The 7,072-nt window shown below is 43.1% G+C and overlaps 1 non-coding gene across 1 annotated transcript; it reads left to right on the top strand.

Annotated features, from left to right (window-relative positions):
• The first annotated feature begins 4,122 nt into the window (after positions 1 to 4,122).
• On the top strand, positions 4,123 to 4,196 carry TRNAR-UCU. The gene has a single exon. It is a non-coding gene; the product is annotated as a tRNA-Arg (tRNA).
• Positions 4,197 to 7,072: the final 2,876 nt, after the last annotated feature.

The following is a 7,072-nucleotide window of genomic DNA, read 5'->3' as shown; positions in this document are numbered from 1 at the left end:
AACTCTTTAAATGGCTTCCTGGAGAATCTGTCAGAGGTGGGTGAGAGGCAATAAGGAAAGGGAGATTGTATCTCCAGATTTCTCAGCATTTCTCAGACTCCCTTAGGGAGTTGACCTCTGTATGGACTCTCTTGTGACCTTGACTAGCCCTGCAGGCCCAGCCCATTGTTAAGATAGATTGGTTCTGGGTCTGGGTCTACTTTTGGAAAGGCTTGAGAGGCCTCAATAGCTCAGTTTGACTGGGCTAGACCCAAATGGTTTCTGAAAGTTGGATGGGATGATGAAAGGATAATTTGGTCTGTATTTGTCTTTCCTTGGCTTGATTCTCAGGCTCAATTGTTACCTGGATTATCTCATTTCTTCCCTCTTCAAGTATGAGAAAGGGGACTGAGGAGGAAAGGAACAATCTGCAGTCAGGCTCATAGGCTAGGAGAGAGGAAAAATAGACTTGGGAACCTAAATGCTTTATTATGATGGGTCAGAAAATGCATAATAGGAATGGAGAAATGAATATGGGGCAAGATCTCATGAAGATGAAGTGTCTGGAAAAGGACTCAAGGGCTTTTGCATTGTGGGTATGTATGTCCATTTTACTCTTCCTTAAGGGTTGGGAGTTATGAACTGAACATCTGCACAGTAGGTCTCACTCTATAGGCCTGACATTACAAAGCACCTTTTCCAGCCTTCCTGGAAGGTACTCACAGTAGGAAAGACCTGGGCTGACTCCTTGGGGGTGAGATAGTAAGAGGGAGCTGATAGCAGGTAGGAACATGGGAAGATGGTATAGGGTAACACTTCCAGAAGTTGTGCTCACAATAGATGTGAATTAATAAGGTTTACGGCATCATAGGGCCTGGGAGATGAAAGTATACTATGTAAGGGCTGTGCTATCTAAATGACAAATTCACTGTCTTACTCCATGTAATAGCCTTTAGAATTTAAAATATGGACTAGTGGATGTAGGAAACTTTAGAGAAGCTGTAAGTAAGACCACAGTAGGATGCAGGATTTAATTGGACCAAAGGGAAAATTTGGAGGGCATTTATCGTATGTATCCCAGCAACACCTTGTGAATGAAATAGTGTATGAGCATCGCTAGTTTGTCTGTAGGGTCGCAGAGTGGTATTCAATTAGAGGTATGAGTAATGTTTGAGTCACAGATCTTTGGACAGATCTTTGGAGAATTAAATCAGTACAGATTTTTTTTTTTTTTTGGAAGGTGAATGTACTTTTCTTCCAGAGAGTTTACGTAAACATGAATGACATACAGCTAGTTTAAAAGAAGAAAAAGATGTACTAGCTTCAATCATTTTGAGTGACGTGACTTCACCTTTCCTGCCCTTTAAAACTATAGATTTATTTGATTGTTTGCCTTCTTATTTTAAATTAAAACCTAGTTTAAAACATTATTGACACTATCAAGAGGCTTTGTCTGTTTTATGGATGATAAAGCAAAATGAGATGTCAAAGAGACATCTCTTATCTGAAAAAAGTCCTCAAAGTCCAGAGTACTTTTGTTGATATACATTATAAGTATAAGAGGAACTGGAGAGACTTGGTGATGGGCATTTTTTTGCTGGAATGAAGAGATATCTGTGGGGTGGTGAGAGGAAGATGAAGGAAGGGTATTCAAAGGGAAAGAAGCAACCCAGTCAATAGAGTTGAGAATTAACTCATGGAATAGAGGAAAAAAGGGGACAAACACTGCTTTATGAAATCTCAGCTGATCTTTATCAGTAGCATATATGTTAGTGCCCCTAGTTTATAATGAGGAAATGGAAGATCAGAGTTAAGGAATTTTCTCAGAGTCTAAACCAAGTAAGTTATACAATTTCCTGTGAAGATGGATCTTTCTGCTCCCAGAGTTATAGCCTTTGTATGGACTTGCAAATTGATATTTTATTTGGTGAGTAATAAGTTGATTCCTTCTTTTCTCCCATACATGTTTCAGGGTCATTCCTGCGTTGGAATTTGCCTATGGAATTCTTGAGAGTAGAACAATGCCATGATATATCTCTCCATCATTGTATTCCCAGCATCAAGTGGGAATATTGCAGACAATGAATGAAGCTCCTGGAGGGAGTTGGAGAGCTGGGACAACACATGATCTTGTAAGAAGCAGTGATACTTTGGACGTCACTCAGGGGGCTGATAGATTTCTGGGATATAGGACAATATCTTTATGAAGAGCTGAAGAGCTGTGTGTGTGTGTGTGTGTGTGTGTGTGTGTGTGTGTGTGTGTGAGAACACTGAGCCTGGCAGGAAGTTATCTTGAGAGTCTAGTTTTTCCTTTCCCTTACATTGGAGTAGTTCATTGCTAGCCTGTGCTGTTAAGCTTCCATTTACAATCATATAGACCCCTTGACTAACTCTTTCATCAGCACCTTGTGACTAGCCACTCAGAGTAATACAATCTCTGGATGGAAAGGTCTATTTTGTGCCTTCTTGTCTCAAGTCTATAATAGACACAATTAGTCTCACTTTTCTGAGCTCTCATCTCTAGGTCGTAGATGGAAGGCAAGCCTGGTTGGAGTAGCTGCTTTCCCCCATGTGTTAGAAAGAGACTTTTGCTTATATTCCTGATCTGACTGAATTGCCTTGGTTGTGTTCTCTACCATGTCTCATTCCTGGGGCTATATGAATGGGTAGGGAAGTGGAAAATGCTGTAATTGTAGTCTTAGAGTCAGAAAGCCCTTAAGGGTTTTCTAATCTAATCATTTCATTTAGTCATATTGTTTCTTTACTTGGCCATCACCTGGCCTCACAGGTTAGAAATAACTATATTGTATGATTGGAGTTGGCTGGCAGTGTCCAGAACTGGGGGCCATGGAGACACACAGTGAGGGAGGAGGGATATCTGAGTTGGCTCCCTGCTTTTTTTGTAACCTTTTGATCGGGAGTGGGGTGGTGAACACAATTAGTCTTTAAATCAATGCATTGTCATCAGGAACCAAGAATCCAATTATTCCCATGTGTCTGGGAACCAAATAGGAGAAAATGAGCTGAAGTGAGGTAAGAAGGATTTAGATTAGACATTCAGAAGAATGGGCTCAGTGGAAATTATAAACAACAGTGATTATGGAATTGTCTTCTCTGAGAGGCTTCTAAAAATAGAAATGATTTTCTTGGATCTGAGCTGGGTATATAGTTATGGAGGGTTGGTCACTTTGATTGTACTAGGATACTTGTAGCAAGCACAGGTAGCTGAGAAATCCTTGTTCTTCAAAGTAGGTAGCCCTGGGGAAAAAGGCTGTCAGAGACTTGGGGCTGAGGAAGGTGGGGGAAAGAGATACATTTATTTATGGAGGGCTATTTGAGGACATCTATTTCATCAGAGATCTGCCACTCTCACCCTCCAACCCTATGTGTACAGACACTCTCCCTCCCTCTCTCTCATACACACTCTCACACACACATATACGTTCACACATCCTTACACACTGAACACACACACTGAACAGTTTTTTCTTCACTCCCATTCTTAATTCTAGTGAAGATGCTGAAGGAACATCAGACTCCCGGTACCTCTTGTCTGGGCTTGACAGATACAGTTCTTATTGCTGAGAACCAGACCAGTCTCTTAGAACTCAGCTGCCATTCTCTGCTGCCGTTGTTCACAGTGTTCCTTTACAGAAGCAGCTCCTTTGTCTCTGGGATCGAGGGTTTTCCTGAATCCCCAAGCGTTGCCCAGCCCCTGTCTGAGAATAGCTGGACTGGGATGAAACCACAGTGAGGGAGTGGGGGTGGAGGTAGAGATGGCTTCTGCGTTTTCTGCAGGGTTGGGTGCACTCTGCTTAATTAGCATGAGAATCGAGAGATTTTCGTATCATCCCTAAGGGATGGAGAGGAAAGGAGAGCAAAGGCTCTAGTTCTGTCCTATTCCATCAGGGATTCTGAGTCTGGTAAATTGACTGCTGTCACATTCCTCCAATCCTCTGGGGACCATCAGACCCACAGTATTGAGAAAAGCTTTGATGAAGCCGGCTGGTGGATCTCCACTCCAGATTTTCCAGCTGTCCCTGTCCCCCCCCACCGCTTAGAGAGCAGGATGCTGAGATGGCTCGGTGATGCAGAAGGTATGTGCTTTTTCAGTTCTGGTGCTGATGCTGTGTGTGTGGTGAGGTCTCTGTGGCGCAATGGACGAGCGCGCTGGACTTCTAATCCAGAGGTTCCGGGTTCGAGTCCCGGCAGAGATGGTCACCTGGCAGGTGCCTCTTTTATTTTGAACACTGTCATGCTAGGTTGATAATTATATTTATTCCTCCCTGGAGGCTATAGGGGAGAGAAAGGAAACCCTTTTCCTTGAGAATCCTGGACCTTCTCTCCTTTTCTGTCCCCTCATTCTTCATTCTTTCTGTATTCCTCTCTTATGGATTTTCATTGTCTAGTAGAGGCTCAAATGTCTGCTGCATCTCTCTGCTCAGCCCAACTGACACAGCATTTGAATCCTTTACTTCACAGTTAGATAATTGGCACATAGTGAACAAGACGCAAAGTCACAGGTTTTGGAACTAATATGGTTCCCTCCTTTGACCTCTGAGACCACAAAAGGGCAGATTGTCCCATATGTCAGTGAGGATATGTCCAACTGTCCTCTGAGGTAATACCTTCTTTGACCAAAGGGTTATCATTCGGTGGATGTCAGGAAGCAGACGGGGTCATGCAGAGGATAATTTCTTGCACTGTCTGTCAGCTATACTTTTTCATTCCTGGGGCTTTTTGTGCTCAAGCTCATCACTCACTTCCTGATCTATCAGGTGAAATGTAATCATTGCTCTTTGTCTCAGTGGAATAAACCACAGAGCAACACACTAATTACCAGCAGCAAGCTGGATGAGCTTGTCCCCAGAAACTTGAAGGTTTCATACTTAAATGCTCTTTACTGTGAAAAGTTTGTACCCCTTTTTGTTCGTAGGACAAACTTCAAGTGTTGTATCTGAATGTTATTTCCATAATTTCTGATTTTCAAAAAGCCATGTTCTTACCTCCTCTCTCCTCCCGCATTCACTTCTGCTGTCTCCTTGTCTTGTCTAAAGGGCCACGTTTAGCCAGATTGGAGCTTGGTCAGATTGTGATGTAGCTTGGGTTTCTATTTTGGGCTGGTCTGGCTCTCTCCCTTGCATGTTGCTACCTCTAGCTTATTAGCTAGAGGGAGCTGCCCCTGCCAGGAACCGACCTCCACCTCAGGTGAACCCAGGAAACCCGAGAAGGTATGTTTCCCAGGACTGCTGGGGAGACTCAGCATCTCTCCCGTGCGGGACTCTGGACGGGTGACCAGGGGACACAGCGTGCACTTGCACTCTAAGGAAGCCGAGGTAGGGGGAGGCAGGAAAGTCCACACAGGAGTTTAAAGCAGCCATGCCAAAAGGTAGGGGGAATTGATGGGGTAGACAGGAGGACCCTGGAGGGAGATTAATGCTTTCTGCTTCCATGTGTGCGTGTTTATAGCAAATGGAAACTTTTGAAATTCTCTTGAAGTAGTATGGTACTTTAAAGACTTAAAATTCTTGTAGTAAGAGCTAACATGGCTTCACATTTCTGGTTACCTTGGAGGAAGGCCAATTCAGATGTTATCTGTCTCCCACCGGTCCCATAGATATGCCCTTTGGAGGACATGGTGTGGACCAGAAGTTCCTGGGCTTTCTTTCCTGGAGCCTTTCGTTTATTATTAACTCAGCCTATCTTAGATATTTTTGCTTTAAGCCCTGGCCTGAAAGGAAAAATTAATGTGTGGTGGTGGGGGCAGAGTGGGGAAGGGGAAGGTAAAGGGAGTTCAGGAAAGGAGTATGTCACTTTTTTCCACCATAATCTAGAATACTGCATACATCTTCCTGATTCTCCCAGTATCATAGCATGGTAATGGAGGTCCTTAACCATGAGAATTCTGAGAGGGTGGGGATATTATTTCTGTATCACTGTTAAAATTTGGGGCGAGGGTGAAGGTTCGTTCTGGCCCACTCTATGGTTTGCTCATTTCTAGAGTCTTTCTGGAAATAATGATCAGACTTCATGGAACTGTGAGGGCTGGGGATGAGGTGGGAACAGGGTGGGTATGTGTGCCAAATAGACATTGTGTTGGAATTTGTTTAAATGTTTGATCAGAGTGTGATAGAGCCAGCTCTTTCTGTCAAGTTCTATACCTGTGAGAATTAAAATCCACGGATGATTCCCCAAGCCTGATTCTATCCTGTCGTTTCTATTCCCTAGCTTGGAGTCAGAGGACCTTGGTACAAGAAGCAGTTTTGCCAAGTTGCTGAACATCTGCACTTTAATTTGCTTATGTATTAAGAAAAGAGTAGATTATCTTTCCTACAAGTGTAAAAATGGACAAAAAGTTTGTTGTGCAGCGCTGTACAAATATAGAGGCTATGTTAGTTTTCAAGTTGCTTTTGTCTTTCTCCCAAGCGTATGAGGAGGGTACCTGGACACAAAGTGGGGAAAGGAAAGGGTCTGAATGCTCAGCCGCTGCCTGGAACATCCCGGGTGGCTGTGTGTCATCAGCGGGAGCTGATGCCGCCCTGTGCTACCCTAAGAAAGAGGACTGATTGGACTTTTTTAGCTGGCAGAATCCTTCAGAGGCAGGTAGTCCCTCTGTGCCTTAGATAGGAGGCTTTATGTCAGCCAGGTAGGTAGAGGGTCCTCCTGGCTACCCCACTCAAGGGAACGAGAAGCTTCTGCTTATTTAACTATTGCCTAACCTTCAACTCTCTTCATCTCTGAGGGATGGTGTTTTGGAGACTTGAAGGATATCACCAGGACTTGGGAAAAGATTTTCCACGAGTAAAATTTCTTCTGTGTGTGATAACAATTTTCTTTTGAATACATAAGGGGTATCTCCTAATTTATGAACATCATAATTACTGTATTTTAAAGATATTCAGAATGTAAAATAGAAATGGGTGTGTTTTTTATAAAGTCACTTCACTGTAGGACTCAAATACTTCAGAGATGCTGGAACTGATCATTAATTGCAAAGTATGTGGGCAGGATATGTGTTATTTATTATTGTATTATCGGTACCTGAAATATGGTAGGCATTTGATGGATATATTTGAAAGAATTAATGCTGACT

The sequence above is a fragment of the Colobus angolensis genome, unplaced genomic scaffold (genome assembly GCF_000951035.1).
Source record: "Colobus angolensis palliatus isolate OR3802 unplaced genomic scaffold, Cang.pa_1.0 Scaffold439, whole genome shotgun sequence".
NCBI lineage: Eukaryota > Metazoa > Chordata > Mammalia > Primates > Cercopithecidae > Colobus > Colobus angolensis.
The sequence above is the reverse complement of the archived record's forward strand: the minus strand, read 5'-3'. Positions and strand labels throughout refer to the sequence as shown.